The following is a 14,388-nucleotide window of genomic DNA, read 5'->3' as shown; positions in this document are numbered from 1 at the left end:
TCTCCTGGGGTACCCTCACACATATTATTCCCTCATTTAGTGGATATTTTCACAAAAAAGTGAAATTTTCAAAAATTCTGAAAATTGGCTGAAAACGACTAAATATGAAGGACTCATCGGGCGAATCACTCTGGAACTGAAATCGGAATGCTCACTGACATTTCCCCTAGCTGAAAGTCTGATAAACGCCGGAAAAATGACTAAGTCTAAAAAAAAATGTTTTTAAACTTTTTTCAATTTAACCCCCGTGGGATATATATTCTACCCACACACATTTGGAACTCTCCTGGGGTACCCTCATACACATTATTCCCTCATTTAGTGGATATTTTCCCAAAAAAGTGAAATTTTCAAAATTTCAGAAAATTGGCTGAAAACGACTAAATATGAAGGATTCATCGGGCGAATCGCTCTGGAACTGAAATCGGAACGCTCACTAAAATTTCCCCTATCTGAAAGTCTGACAAATGCTGAAAACATGACTAAGTCCAAAAAAAAATTTTTTTTCAACTTTTTTCAATTTTACCCCCATGGGATATATATTCTACCCACACGCATTTGGAACTCTCCTGGGGTACCCTCACACATATTATTCCCTCATTTAGTGGATATTTTCACAAAAAAGTGAAATTTTCAAAAATTCTGAAAATTGGCTGAAAACGACTAAATATGAAGGACTCATCGGGCGAATCACTCTGGAACTGAAATCGGAACGCTCACTGACATTTCCCCTAGCTGAAAGTCTGATAAACGCTGGAAAAATGACTAAGTCTAAAAAAAAATTTTTTAAAACTTTTTTCAATTTAACCCCCGTGGGATATATATTCTACCCACACACATTTGGAACTCTCCTGGGGTACCCTCACACATATTATTCCCTCATTTAGTGGATATTTTCACAAAAAAGTGAAATTTTCAAAAATTCAGAAAATTGACTGAAAACGACTAAATATGAAGGACTCATCGGGCGAATCGCTCTGGAACTGAAATCGGAGCGCTCACTGACATTTCCCCTAGCTGAAAGTCTGATAAACGCCGGAAAAATGACTAAGTCTAAAAAAATTTTTTTTTAAACTTTTTTCAATTTAACCCCCGTGGGATATATATTCTACCCACACACATTTGGAACTCTCCTGGGGTACCCTCACACATATTATTCCCTCATTTAGTGGATATTTTCACAAAAAAGTGAAATTTTCAAAAATTCTGAAAATTGGCTGAAAACAACTAAATATGAAGGATTCATCGGGGGAATCGCTCTGGAACTGAAATCGGAACGCTCACTGACATTTCCCCTATCCGAAAGTCTGATAAACGCCAGAAAAATGACTAAGTCCAAAATAAAATTTTTTTAAACTTTTTTCAATTTTACCCCCGTGGGATATATATTCTACCCACACACATGTGGAACTCTCCTGGGGTACCCTCACACATATTATTCCCTCATTTAGTGGATATTTTCACAAAAAAGTGAAATTTTCAAAAATTCTGAAAATTGGCTGAAAACGACTAAATATGAAGGACTCATCGGGCGAATCACTCTGGAACTGAAATCGGAATGCTCACTGACGTTTCCCCTAGCTGAAAGTCTGATAAACGCCGGAAAAATGACTAAGTCTAAAAAAAATTTTTTTTAAACTTTTTTCAATTTAACCCCCGTGGGATATATATTCTACCCACACACATTTGGAACTCTCCTGGGGTACCCTCATACACATTATTCCCTCATTTAGTGAATATTTTCCCAAAAAAGTGAAATTTTCAAAATTTCAGAAAATTGGCTGAAAACGACTAAATATGAAGGACTCATCGGGCGAATCGCTCTGGAACTGAAATCGGAACGCTCACTAAAATTTCCCCTATCTGAAAGTCTGACAAATGCTGAAAACATGACTAAGTCCAAAAAAAAAATTTTTTTCAACTTTTTTCAATTTTACCCCCATGGGATATATATTCTACCCACACACATTTGGAACTCTCCTGGGGTACCCTCACACATATTATTCCCTCATTTAGAGGATATTTTCACAAAAAAGTGAAATTTTCAAAAATTCAGAAAATTGGCTGAAAACAACTAAATATGAAGGATTCATCGGGGGAATCGCTCTGGAGCTGAAATCGGAACTCTCACTGACATTTCCCCTATCTGAAAGTCTGATAAACGCCAGAAAAATGACTAAGTCCAAAAAAAATTTTTTTTAAACTTTTTTCAATTTTACCCCCGTGGGATATATATTCTACCCACACACATGTGGAACTCTCCTGGGGTACCCTCACACATATTATTCCCTCATTTAGTGGATATTTTCACAAAAAAGTGAAATTTTCAAAAATTCTGAAAATTGGCTGAAAACGACTAAATATGAAGGACTCATCGGGCGAATCACTCTGGAACTGAAATCGGAATGCTCACTGACATTTCCCCTAGCTGAAAGTCTGATAAACGCCGGAAAAATGACTAAGTCTAAAAAAAAATGTTTTTAAACTTTTTTCAATTTAACCCCCGTGGGATATATATTCTACCCACACACATTTGGAACTCTCCTGGGGTACCCTCATACACATTATTCCCTCATTTAGTGGATATTTTCCCAAAAAAGTGAAATTTTCAAAATTTCAGAAAATTGGCTGAAAACGACTAAATATGAAGGATTCATCGGGCGAATCGCTCTGGAACTGAAATCGGAACGCTCACTAAAATTTCCCCTATCTGAAAGTCTGACAAATGCTGAAAACATGACTAAGTCCAAAAAAAAATTTTTTTTCAACTTTTTTCAATTTTACCCCCATGGGATATATATTCTACCCACACGCATTTGGAACTCTCCTGGGGTACCCTCACACATATTATTCCCTCATTTAGTGGATATTTTCACAAAAAAGTGAAATTTTCAAAAATTCTGAAAATTGGCTGAAAACAACTAAATATGAAGGATTCATCGGGGGAATCGCTCTGGAGCTGAAATCGGAACTCTCACTGACATTTCCCCTATCTGAAAGTCTGATAAACGCCAGAAAAATGACTAAGTCCAAAAAAAATTTTTTTTAAACTTTTTTCAATTTTACCCCCGTGGGATATATATTCTACCCACACACATGTGGAACTCTCCTGGGGTACCCTCACACATATTATTCCCTCATTTAGTGGATATTTTCACAAAAAAGTGAAATTTTCAAAAATTCTGAAAATTGGCTGAAAACGACTAAATATGAAGGACTCATCGGGCGAATCACTCTGGAACTGAAATCGGAATGCTCACTGACATTTCCCCTAGCTGAAAGTCTGATAAACGCCGGAAAAATGACTAAGTCTAAAAAAAAATGTTTTTAAACTTTTTTCAATTTAACCCCCGTGGGATATATATTCTACCCACACACATTTGGAACTCTCCTGGGGTACCCTCATACACATTATTCCCTCATTTAGTGGATATTTTCCCAAAAAAGTGAAATTTTCAAAATTTCAGAAAATTGGCTGAAAACGACTAAATATGAAGGATTCATCGGGCGAATCGCTCTGGAACTGAAATCGGAACGCTCACTAAAATTTCCCCTATCTGAAAGTCTGACAAATGCTGAAAACATGACTAAGTCCAAAAAAAAATTTTTTTTCAACTTTTTTCAATTTTACCCCCATGGGATATATATTCTACCCACACGCATTTGGAACTCTCCTGGGGTACCCTCACACATATTATTCCCTCATTTAGTGGATATTTTCACAAAAAAGTGAAATTTTCAAAAATTCTGAAAATTGGCTGAAAACAACTAAATATGAAGGATTCATCGGGGAAATCGCTCTGGAACTGAAATCAGAACGCTCACTGACATTTCCCCTATCTGAAAGTCTGATAAACGCCAGAAAAATGACTAAGTCCAAAATAAAAAATTTTTAAACTTTTTTCAATTTTACCCCCGTGGGATATATATTCTACCCACACACATGTGGAACTCTCCTGGGGTACCCTCACACATATTATTCCCTCATTTAGTGGATATTTTCACAAAAAAGTGAAATTTTCAAAAATTCTGAAAATTGGCTGAAAACGACTAAATATGAAGGACTCATCGGGCGAATCACTCTGGAACTGAAATCGGAACGCTCACTGACATTTCCCCTAGCTGAAAGTCTGATAAACGCCAGAAAAATGACTAAGTCCAAAAAAAATTTTTTTTAAACTTTTTTCAATTTTACCCCCGTGGGATATATATTCTACCCACACACATGTGGAACTCTCCTGGGGTACCCTCACACATATTATTCCCTCATTTAGTGGATATTTTCACAAAAAAGTGAAATTTTCAAAAATTCTGAAAATTGGCTGAAAACGACTAAATATGAAGGACTCATCGGGCGAATCACTCTGGAACTGAAATCGGAATGCTCACTGACATTTCCCCTAGCTGAAAGTCTGATAAACGCCGGAAAAATGACTAAGTCTAAAAAAAAATGTTTTTAAACTTTTTTCAATTTAACCCCCGTGGGATATATATTCTACCCACACACATTTGGAACTCTCCTGGGGTACCCTCATACACATTATTCCCTCATTTAGTGGATATTTTCCCAAAAAAGTGAAATTTTCAAAATTTCAGAAAATTGGCTGAAAACGACTAAATATGAAGGACTCATCGGGCGAATCGCTCTGGAACTGAAATCGGAACACTCACTGAAATTTCCCCTATCTGAAAGTCTGACAAACGCTGAAAAAATGACTAAGTCCAAAAAAAATTTTTTTTAACTTTTTTCAATTTTACCCCCGTGGGATATATATTCTACGCACACACATTTGGAACTCTCCTGGGGTACCCTCACACATATTATTCCCTCATTTAGTGGATATTTTCACAAAAAAGTGAAATTTTCAAAAATTCTGAAAATTGGCTGAAAACAACTAAATATGAAGGATTCATCGGGGAAATCGCTCTGGAACTGAAATCAGAACGCTCACTGACATTTCCCCTATCTGAAAGTCTGATAAACGCCAGAAAAATGACTAAGTCCAAAATAAAAATTTTTTAAACTTTTTTCAATTTTACCCCCGTGGGATATATATTCTACCCACACACATGTGGAACTCTCCTGGGGTACCCTCACACATATTATTCCCTCATTTAGTGGATATTTTCACAAAAAAGTGAAATTTTCAAAAATTCTGAAAATTGGCTGAAAACGACTAAATATGAAGGACTCATCGGGCGAATCACTTTGGAACTGAAATCGGAACGCTCACTGACATTTCCCCTAGCTGAAAGTCTGATAAACGCCGGAAAAATGACTAAGTCTAAAAAAATTTTTTTTTAAACTTTTTTCAATTTAACCCCCGTGGGATATATATTCTACCCACACACATTTGGAACTCTCCTGGGGTACCCTCACACATATTATTCCCTCATTTAGTGGATATTTTCACAAAAAAGTGAAATTTCCAAAAATTCTGAAAATTGGCTGAAAACGACTAAATATGAAGAATTCATCGGGGAATCGCTCTGGAACTGAAATCAGAACGCTGACTGAAAGTCTATCTGAACGCTATCTGAAAGTCTGATAAACGCCAGAAAAATGACTAAGTCCAAAAAAAATTTTTTTTCAACTTTTTTCAATTTTACCCCCGTGGGATATATATTCTACCCACACACATTTGGAACTCTCCTGGGATACCCTCACACATATTATTCCCTCATTTAGTGGATATTTTCACAAAAAAGTGAAATTTTCAAAAATTCAGAAAATTGGCTGAAAACAACTAAATATGAAGGATTCATCGGGGGAAGCGCTCTGGAACTGAAATCAGAACGCTCACTGACATTTCCCCTATCTGAAAGTCTGATAAACGCCAGAAAAATGACTAAGTCCAAAAAAAATTTTTTTCAACTTTTTTCAATTTTACCCCCGTGGGATATATATTCTACCCACACACATTTGGAACTCTCCTGGGGTACCCTCATACATATTATTCCCTCATTTAGAGGATATTTTCACAAAAAAGTGAAATTTTCAAAAATTCAGAAAATTGGCTGAAAACGACTAAATATGAAGGACTCATCGGGCGAATCGCTCTGGAACTGAAATCGGAATGCTCACTGACATTTCCCCTATCTGAAAGTCTGATAAACGCCAGAAAAATGACTAAGTCCAAAATAAATTTTTTTTCAGCTTTTTTCAATTTTACCCCCGTGGGATATATATTCTACCCACACACATTTGGAACTCTCCTGGGGTACCCTCACACATATTATTCCCTCATTTAGAGGATATTTTCACAAAAAAGTGAAATTTTCAAAAATTCAGAAAATTGGCTGAAAACAACTAAATATGAAGGATTCATCGGGGGAATCGCTCTGGAGCTGAAATCGGAACACTCACTGACATTTCCCCTATCTGAAAGTCTGATAAACGCCAGAAAAATGACTAAGTCCAAAAAAATTTTTTTTTAAACTTTTTTCAATTTAACCCCCGTGGGATATATATTCTACCCACACACATTTGGAACTCTCCTGGGGTACCCTCACACATATTATTCCCTCATTTAGTGGATATTTTCACAAAAAAGTGAAATTTTCAAAAATTCTGAAAATTGGCTGAAAACAACTAAATATGAAGGATTCATCGGGGGAATCGCTCTGGAACTGAAATCGGAACGCTCACTGACATTTCCCCTATCCGAAAGTCTGATAAACGCCAGAAAAATGACTAAGTCCAAAATAAAAAATTTTTAAACTTTTTTCAATTTTACCCCCGCGGGATATATATTCTACCCACACACATGTGGAACTCTCCTGGGGTACCCTCACACATATTATTCCCTCATTTAGTGGATATTTTCACAAAAAAGTGAAATTTTCAAAAATTCTGAAAATTGGCTGAAAACGACTAAATATGAAGGACTCATCGGGCGAATCACTCTGGAACTGAAATCGGAATGCTCACTGACATTTCCCCTAGCTGAAAGTCTGATAAACGCCGGAAAAATGACTAAGTCTAAAAAAAATTTTTTTTAAACTTTTTTCAATTTAACCCCCGTGGGATATATATTCTACCCACACACATTTGGAACTGTCCTGGGGTACCCTCATACACATTATTCCCTCATTTAATGGATATTTTCCCAAAAAAGTGAAATTTTCAAAATTTCAGAAAATTGGCTGAAAACGACTAAATATGAAGGACTCATCGGGCGAATCGCTCTGGAACTGAAATCGGAACGCTCACTAAAATTTCCCCTATCTGAAAGTCTGACAAATGCTGAAAACATGACTAAGTCCAAAAAAAAAATTTTTTTCAACTTTTTTCAATTTTACCCCCATGGGATATATATTCTACCCACACACATTTGGAACTCTCCTGGGGTACCCTCACACATATTATTCCCTCATTTAGTGGATATTTTCAAAAAAAAGTGAAATTTTCAAAAATTCAGAAAATTGGCTGAAAACGACTAAATATGAAGGACTCATCGGGCGAATCGCTCTGGAACTGAAATCGGAACGCTCACTGACATTTCCCCTATCTGAAAGTCTGATAAACGCCAGAAAAATGACTAAGTCCAAAAAAAATTTTTTTTCAACTTTTTTCAATTTTACCCCCATGGGATATATATTCTACCCACACACATTTGGAACTCTCCTGGGGTACCCTCATACATATTATTCCCTCATTTAGTGGATATTTTCCCAAAAAAGTGAAATTTTCAAAAATTCAGAAAATTGGCTGAAAACGACTAAATATGAAGGACTCATCGGGCGAATCGCTCTGGAACTGAAATCGGAACGCTCACTAAAATTTCCCCTATCTGAAAGTCTGATAAACGCCAGAAAAATGACTAAGTCCCAAAAAAATTTTTTTTCAACTTTTTTCAATTTTACCCCCGTGGGATATATATTCTACCCACACACATTTGGAACTCTCCTGGGGTACCCTCACACATATTATTCCCTCATTTAGAGGATATTTTCACAAAAAAGTGAAATTTTCAAAAATTCAGAAAATTGGCTGAAAACGACTAAATATGAAGGACTCATCGGGCGAATCGCTCTGGAACTGAAATCGGAATGCTCACTGACATTTCCCCTATCTGAAAGTCTGATAAACGCCAGAAAAATGACTAAGTCCAAAATAAATTTTTTTTCAACTTTTTTCAATTTTACCCCCGTGGGATATATATTCTACCCACACACATTTGGAACTCTCCTGGGGTACCCTCACACATATTATTCCCTCATTTAGTGGATATTTTCACAAAAAAGTGAAATTTTCAAAAATTCAGAAAATTGGCTGAAAACAACTAAATATGAAGGATTCATCGGGGGAATCGCTCTGGAACTGAAATCGGAACGCTCACTGACATTTCCCCTATCCGAAAGTCTGATAAACGCCAGAAAAATGACTAAGTCCAAAATAAATTTTTTTTAAACTTTTTTCAATTTTACCCCCGTGGGATATATATTCTACCCACACACATGTGGAACTCTCCTGGGGTACCCTCACACATATTATTCCCTCATTTAGTGGATATTTTCACAAAAAAGTGAAATTTTCAAAAATTCTGAAAATTGGCTGAAAACAACTAAATATGAAGGATTCATCGGGGGAATCGCTCTGGAACTGAAATCGGAACGCTCACTGACATTTCCCCTATCCGAAAGTCTGATAAACGCCAGAAAAATGACTAAGTCCAAAATAAATTTTTTTTAAACTTTTTTCAATTTTACCCCCGTGGGATATATATTCTACCCACACACATGTGGAACTCTCCTGGGGTACCCTCACACATATTATTCCCTCATTTAGTGGATATTTTCACAAAAAAGTGAAATTTTCAAAAATTCTGAAAATTGGCTGAAAACGACTAAATATGAAGGACTCATCGGGCGAATCACTCTGGAACTGAAATCGGAATGCTCACTGACATTTCCCCTAGCTGAAAGTCTGATAAACGCCGGAAAAATGACTAAGTCTAAAAAAAATTTTTTTTTAACTTTTTTCAATTTAACCCCCGTGGGATATATATTCTACCCAAACACATTTGGAACTCTCCTGGGGTACCCTCACACATATTATTCCCTCATTTAGTGGATATTTTCACAAAAAAGTGAAATTTTCAAAAATTCTGAAAATTGGCTGAAAACGACTAAATATGAAGGACTCATAGGCGAATCGCTCTGGAACTGAAATCGGAACGCTCACTGACATTTCACCTAGCTGAAAGTCTGATAAACGCCGGAAAAAAGACTAAGTCTAAAAAAATTTTTTTTTAAACTTTTTTCAATTTAACCCCCGTGGGATATATATTCTACCCACACACATTTGGAACTCTCCTGGGGTACCCTCACACATATTATTCCCTCATTTAGTGGATATTTTCACAAAAAAGTGAAATTTTCAAAAATTCAGAAAATTGGCTGAAAACGACTAAATATGAAGGACTCATCGGGCTAATCGCTCTGGAACTGAACTCGGAACGCTCACTGACATTTCCCCTATCTGAAAGTCTGATAAACGGCGGAAAAATGACTAAGTCCAAAAAAAAATTTTTTTAAACTTTTTTCAATTTTACCCCCGTGGGATATATATTCTACCCACACACATGTGGAACTCTCCTGGGGTACATATTATTCCCTCATTTAGTGGATATTTTCACAAAAAAGTGAAATTTTCAAAAATTCTGAAAATTGGCTGAAAACGACTAAATATGAAGGACTCATCGGGCGAATCGCTCTGGAACTGAAATCGGAACGCTCACTGACATTTCCCCTAGCTGAAAGTCTGATAAACGCCGGAAAAATGACTAAGTCTAAAAAAAATTTTTTAAAAACTTTTTTCAATTTAACCCCCGTGGGATATATATTCTACCCACACACATTTGGAACTCTCCTGGGGTACCCTCACCCATATTATTCCCACATTTTGTGGATATTTTCACAAAAAAGTGAAATTTTCAAAAATTCAGAAAATTGGCTGAAAATGACTAAATATGAAGGATTCATCGGGCGAATCGCTCTGGAACTGAAATCGGAACACTCACTGACATTTCCCCTATCTGAAAGTCTGATAAACGCCAGAAAAATGACTAAGTCCCAAAAAAAATTTTTTTCAACTTTTTTCAATTTTACCCCCGTGGGATATATATTCTACCCACACACATTTGGAACTCTCCTGGGGTACCCTCACACATATTATGCCCTCATTTTGTGGATATTTTCACAAAACAGTGAAATTTCCAAAAATTCTGAAAATTGGCTGAAAACGACTAAATATGTAGGACTCATCGGGTGAATCACTCTGGAACTGAAATCGGAACGCTCACTGACATTTCCCCTAGCTGAAAGTCTGATAAACGTCGGAAAAATGACTACGTCTAAAAAAATTTTTTTTTAAACTTTTTTCAATTTAACCACCGTGGGATATATATTCTACCCACACACATTTGGAACTCTCCTGGGGTACCCTCACACATATTATTCCCTCATTTAGTGGATATTTTCACAAAAAAGTGAAATTTTCAAAAATTCAGAAAATTCGCTGAAAACGACTAAATATGAAGGACTCATCGGGCTAATCGCTCTGGAACTGAACTCGGAACGCTCACTGACATTTCCCCTATCTGAAAGTCTGATAAACGGCGGAAAAATGACTAAGTCCAAAAAAAAATTTTTTTAAACTTTTTTCAATTTTACCCCCGTGGGATATATATTCTACCCACACACATGTGGAACTCTCCTGGGGTACCCTCACACATATTATTCCCTCATTTAGTGGATATTTTCACAAAAAAGTGAAATTTTCAAAAATTCTGAAAATTGGCTGAAAACGACTAAATATGAAGGACTCATCGGGCGAATCGCTCTGGAACTGAAATCGGAACGCTCACTGACATTTCCCCTAGCTGAAAGTCTGATAAACGCCGGAAAAATGACTAAGTCTAAAAAAAATTTTTTAAAAACTTTTTTCAATTTAACCCCCGTGGGATATATATTCTACCCACACACATTTGGAACTCTCCTGGGGTACCCTCACCCATAGTATTCCCACATTTTGTGGATATTTTCACAAAAAAGTGAAATTTTCAAAAATTCAGAAAATTGGCTGAAAATGACTAAATATGAAGGATTCATCGGGCGAATCGCTCTGGAACTGAAATCGGAACACTCACTGACATTTCCCCTATCTGAAAGTCTGATAAACGCCAGAAAAATGACTAAGTCCCAAAAAAATTTTTTTCAACTTTTTTCAATTTTACCCCCGTGGGATATATATTCTACCCACACACATTTGGAACTCTCCTGGGGTACCCTCACACATATTATGCCCTCATTTTGTGGATATTTTCACAAAAAAGTGAAATTTCCAAAAATTCTGAAAATTGGCTGAAAACGACTAAATATGAAGGACTCATCGGGCGAAACGCTCTGGAACTGAAATCGGAACGCTCACTGACATTTCCCCTAGCTGAAAGTCTGATAAACGCCGGAAAAATGACTAAGTCTAAAAAAATTTTTTTTTAAACTTTTTTCAATTTAACCCCCGTGGGATATATATTCTACCCACACACATTTGGAACTCTCCTGGGGTACCCTCACACATATTATTCCCTCATTTAGTGGATATTTTCACAAAAAAGTGAAATTTTCAAAAATTCAGAAAATTGGCTGAAAACGACTAAATATGAAGGACTCATCGGGCTAATCGCTCTGGAACTGAAATCGGAACGCTCACTGACATTTCCCCTATCTGAAAGTCTGATAAACGGCGGAAAAATGACTAAGTCCAAAAAAAAATTTTTTTAAACTTTTTTCAATTTTACCCCCGTGGGATATATATTCTACCCACACACATGTGGAACTCTCCTGGGGTACCCTCACACATATTATTCCCTCATTTAGTGGATATTTTCACAAAAAAGTGAAATTTTCAAAAATTCAGAAAATTGGCTGAAAACGACTAAATATGAAGGACTCATCGGGCGAAACGCTCTGGAACTGAAATCGGAACGCTCACTGACATTTCCCCCAGCTGAAAGTCTGATAAACGCAGGAAAAATGACTAAGTCCAAAAAAAAATTTTTTTTCAACTTTTTTCAATTTTACCCCCGTGGGATATATATTCTACCCACACACATTTGGAACTCTCCTGGCGTACCCTCACACATATTATTCCCTCATTTAGTGGATATTTTCACAAAAAAGTGAAATTTTCAAAAATTCAGAAAATTGGCTGAAAATGACTAAATATGAAGGACTCATAGGGCGAATCGCTCTGGAACTGAAATCGGAACGCTCACTGACATTTCACCTAGCTGAAAGTCTGATAAACGCCGGAAAAAAGACTAAGTCTAAAAAAATTTTTTTTAAAACTTTTTTCAATTTAACCCCCGTGGGATATATATTCTACCCACACACATTTGGAACTCTCCTGGGGTACCCTCACACATATTATTCCCTCATTTAGTGGATATTTTCACAAAAAAGTGAAATTTTCAAAAATTCAGAAAATTGGCTGAAAACAACTAAATATGAAGGATTCATCGGGCGAATCGCTCTGGAACTGAAATCGGAACGCTCACTGACATTTCCCCTATCTGAAAGTCTGATAAACACCAGAAAAATGACTAAGTCCCTAAAAAAAATTTTTTCAACTTTTTTCAATTTTACCCCCGTGGGATATATATTCTACCCACACACATTTGGAACTCTCCTGGGGTACCCTCACACATATTATTCCCTCATTTAGTGGATATTTTCACAAAAAAGTGAAATTTCCAAAAATTCAGAAAATTGGCTGAAAACGACTAAATATGAAGGACTCATCGGGCGAATCGCTCTGGAACTGAAATCGGAATGCTCACTGAAATTTCCCCTATCTGAAAGTCTGACAAACGCTGAAAAAATGACTAAGTCCAAAAAAAATTTTTTTTTAACTTTTTTCAATTTTAGCCCCGTGGGATATATATTCTACCCACACACATTTGGAACTTTCCTGGGGTACCCTCACGCATATTATTCCCTCATTTAGTGGATATTTTCACAAAAAAGTGAAATTTTCAAAAATTCAGAAAATTGGCTGAAAACGACTAAATATGAAGGATTCATAGCGCGAATCGCTCTGGAACTGAAATCGGATGCTCACTGACATTTCCCCTATCTGAAAGTCTGATAAACGCCGGAAAAATGACTAAGTCCAAAAAAAAAATTTTTTCAACTTTTTTCAATTTTACCCCCCGTGGGATATATATTCTACCCACACATATTTGGAACTCTCCTGGGGTACCCTCACACATATTATTCCCTCATTTAGTGGATATTTTCACAAAAAAGTGAAATTTTCAAAAATTCAGAAAATTGGCTGAAAACGACTAAATATGAAGGACTCATCGGGCGAATCGCTCTGGAACTGAAATCGGAACGCTCACTGACATTTCCCCTAGCTGAAAGTCTGATAAACGTCGGAAAAATGACTACGTCTAAAAAAATTTTTTTTTAAACTTTTTTCAATTTAACCCCCGTGGGATATATATTCTACCCACACACATTTGGAACTCTCCTGGGGTACCCTCACACATATTATTCCCTCATTTAGTGGATATTTTCACAAAAAAGTGAAATTTTCAAAAATTCAGAAAATTGGCTGAAAAAAACTAAATATGAAGGATTCATCGGGCGAATCGCTCTGGAACTGAAATCGGAACGCTCACTGACATTTCACCTAGCTGAAAGTCTGATAAACGCCGGAAAAAAGACTAAGTCTAAAAAAATTTTTTTTAAAACTTTTTTCAATTTAACCCCCGTGGGATATATATTCTACCCACACACATTTGGAACTCTCCTGGGGTACCCTCACACATATTATTCCCTCATTTAGTGGATATTTTCACAAAAAAGTGAAATTTTCAAAAATTCAGAAAATTGGCTGAAAACGACTAAATATGAAGGACTCATCGGGCTAATCGCTCTGGAACTGAAATCGGAACGCTCACTGACATTTCCCCTATCTGAAAGTCTGATAAACGGCGGAAAAATGACTAAGTCCAAAAAAAATTTTTTTTAAACTTTTTTCAATTTTACCCCCGTGGGATATATATTCTACCCACACACATGTGGAACTCTCCTGGGGTACCCTCACACATATTATTCCCTCATTTAGTGGATATTTTCACAAAAAAGTGAAATTTTCAAAAATTCTGAAAATTGGCTGAAAACGACTAAATATGAAGGATTCATAGCGCGAATCGCTCTGGAACTGAAATCGGAATGCTCACTGACATTTCCCCTATCTGAAAGTCTGATAAACGCCGGAAAAATGACTAAGTCCAAAAAAAAAATTTTTTCAACTTTTTTCAATTTTACCCCCCGTGGGATATATATTCTACCCACACATATTTGGAACTCTCC

Source organism: Phyllobates terribilis, unplaced genomic scaffold (genome assembly GCF_046119375.1).
Source record: "Phyllobates terribilis strain yellow unplaced genomic scaffold, ASM4611937v1 Scaffold_8__6_contigs__length_399053987, whole genome shotgun sequence".
Taxonomy (NCBI): domain Eukaryota; kingdom Metazoa; phylum Chordata; class Amphibia; order Anura; family Dendrobatidae; genus Phyllobates; species Phyllobates terribilis.
Note: the sequence above shows the minus strand (reverse complement) of the source record.